Source organism: Triticum aestivum, chromosome 3A, assembly GCF_018294505.1.
Source record: "Triticum aestivum cultivar Chinese Spring chromosome 3A, IWGSC CS RefSeq v2.1, whole genome shotgun sequence".
Lineage (NCBI taxonomy): Eukaryota > Viridiplantae > Streptophyta > Magnoliopsida > Poales > Poaceae > Triticum > Triticum aestivum.
Genome location: NC_057800.1, coordinates 142134538 through 142137617, shown reverse-complemented (window position 1 = coordinate 142137617; position 3080 = coordinate 142134538). Strand labels below are relative to the sequence as shown.

Here is a 3080-nt window from a genome sequence, read left to right as displayed (position 1 = left end):
GACCATTAATTGGCGATGAAAAGGAGGACATGGGAGTACAAAAGGAGGCAGTCAAGAACAGAACATTAATCTGCAGTGAAAAGGCTAGACAGTGCCTCCCACAGCTTTGACCGACATAGCGGGCCGGCCTGCGCAGTAACCCCCAGCCCCACCAATAACATCCAGCAATTCAAGGAGAGTCCATGCACGCTTGCTATCATCACAAACAAGATCTGCGAGCAGCCATCGTACGTGTGCAGTGTGGTTGATGATAAAGCATTATATAGTGGAGTACTGCTCAACAATGCACATAGCTCCTAATCATGTCCATGGCATCATATTTCTGGTCACTGTATTTGTTAAGCTGTTTGGTACAGAAATTAATAGCCATCACAAGAAGGCAAATGTCAAGAGGTTGAGAGAATAATTGGAACTGAATATGTAGACTGCAGATGAACAAGATAGGAAAACTGAAGAGGACGAAATTGCTTCAAAGTGTGTACTAATACATATATATAGGTATGACAGATTATTGCACCAATCAAGTCATCATGAACAATTGTACTCATGAAGCCAACACAGACCATGCATACTACTGTAAAATAATTCTACCAACAGCTAGCTAGCAGCACAAAACAAGACCTAATATTGTTAGGACTTCTGTAAAATAATGAGAGGTCTAGTAAACAAGCACTCTACCGGATGCATCTCCAGAAATCATACTAATTAGGATTTTTTTCATAACTATTTCGGTGAAAATAATGACAACATGCTTACAAAGAGTACAACGTTGTTCATATCCTGACTTGATAAAATCACATCACAAGCCGACATGCATGCTCACATATTTCCATGCGAGGGGGGAGAATATCCAGATGCAAAAACATAAGTGGGTTATAAACTACTCCACTGTACACCACAAATCTAAGATTAATAGGGTACTTAGGCCCCTAAGAGCCCTCGGGGAGATGATAAAAACGTTTGGGGAACTCGACCGAATCCATGTGGTGACCATGCTCCGAAAGCTAGCCTAGCATAGCATAGCACCAGGGCCACGCACACGTCCAGTCCAATCATCCTGGTTGCGTGCCAAGTTCCAAAGCAAACAGGGAGATCGAAAGACGTCTCACTGTTTGCACGACCCCAAAGACGCGCGATGTGATCGATCGATCCCCCACACCAGCAAAAGCAAGCAAAGCACCGTATTTTGTCCCGACTCTTGCTATACACACGATTTTTTCAGACGATTCTAAGACGACAGGTTAAATCAGCCACACATGCGTATGATTGACTTTGCAAGGGCCGCTGGATTGTTTGATCGTCCGCAGGTCGGCCAGCACATGTCGTCCATGGAGCAATTTCGTTTTGTCCCAGCCTGCAACAGTGCGTCGACAGATCACATCACGGAGTGCAAAAAAGTAGAGAAAACGCACACAGGATGGAGATCGAGCCCGTATCTAGCATTCTAGCTACGAGAACGAGAGCTGTACCATGCATCTAGGATGTCATCGCAGGTACCCAAAGCAGATGCGCTTTCAGAAAAACAAGGCTTCTGTGAGCAGATCAAGGATTTTTAGTACAAAGGCCTGGTTAAACAAGTAGAAAAATTGAGCCTCGACATCCATTACCGGACTAAATTAAAGAAGAGCCAAACTAGAACTGCAAGCACACCAGAGCGACACAGGTTCTATCATTTCATGCCGGAGAAGCTCGAAAAGAACAGATCAGATCGATCAGGCGGTATGGCGCCCGAAGAAACGAGCAGATCAAGCAGGTGCCGTGCTACATAACATGGCTTAGAGAGGAGGAGGGAGCACCCTTCAGTCCAAGCAACGACGGTGCGAGATCAAAGACTTTACCTCCCGCTTCATTCACTCACCTGCTAAGCTCCTCGGCAAATAACTTTGCTCGGCAAGTGGACGAATGAGTCGGCAGCTAATTCGATCCTAGCACCGCCTGTGAGTGGACTGAAGGACGCTCTCTTCCGTCCATCACTCCCGTCAAAATGAAAAGGAGAGAAAGAAGCTTGCCAAGAACAAGCTCGATGAAAGTACAAGAAGAAACATAAACACATCAAATGACCTGGAGCTTTTCCTGGAACCATGGGAGATTTATTTCATGTGGGTCTTTTGGAGAGCGTTGTGATGGGCAATGGGTAAGTGGATGGCACCAGATGGGTTTAGAGAGCTATGGAGGAAGAAGAGGACGGCAAAGCGTAAGGAAGACGATGGAGAAGAGGCCACTAAATATAGCGGAGCCACGGTCAGTGTGACGCACGCACGATGAAATGTGCAAAAGTGGTGCGAGGTGGCTCATGGTCGGCCGGGTCTTGTACAACTCCATTCCGTGGTTTTCATTTCCCTTTGTTCGTAAGCAAAAACCATGCCAGCCTGCCAAAGGGGCAAAGGGGTCCAAAAGGCCAAACCCTAACAGGATACCAACTCAGAATATTGTACTCGTGGCTATTCAATCTCTCTTTCGGTGCTGAAGTGGTTGCTTAATTTGCTTCCGGTGGTTAAATTAATTGCAGATTAAGCTAGCTAATGATGTCTCCGTCAAGCTACCACGTGCATACTGGGATTTTAAGCTTGTCGTTAACCATATTTCCTTGGCGGAAGGCCAGCTTGTCGTTAACCATATTTCCTTGGCGGAAGGCCAGCTTGTCGTTCTAGATATTTTTAGATCATGGCTACCCCAAAGACGGAATGAGACAGGCTAAGTAGGATATTTTGTTTAGGCCAAAGGATCAAGCACGTTTGGGCATTGAGAAATTGAATATCAAAAACAAGTGTTTGCTTAGTAAATGGCTTTATAGGTTATCCTCTCAAGAGGAGGGAGTATGGATACAATTTTTTTTGAGGGGAAGTATGGATACAATTATTACGTAACAAGTATCTATATTTCACGCAAAAAAAAAACAAGTATCTATACTCCAAAACCTTAGCGCAAGTATCGGCTCAGCCGAACGATTCACCATTTTTGAATGCTTTGATGAGGATTAATGTTGCCTTATTTAATAGGGGAATTTTTATTATTGGAGATGGGACACCAGTCGGTTTTGGGAGGATATTTAGAAGATACGCATCTAGCCTTATGGTACC

At 44.7% G+C, this 3080-nt stretch overlaps 1 long non-coding RNA gene across 1 annotated transcript; it reads right to left on the bottom strand.

Annotated features, from left to right (window-relative positions):
- Positions 1-475: 475 nt before the first annotated feature.
- LOC123060724 (uncharacterized) lies at positions 476-2293 on the bottom strand. Its single transcript, XR_006428111.1, has 2 exons — positions 1470-2293; positions 476-1354 (listed from the first exon to the last, which is right to left on the bottom strand). It is a non-coding gene; the product is annotated as an uncharacterized lncRNA (long non-coding RNA).
- Positions 2294-3080: the final 787 nt, after the last annotated feature.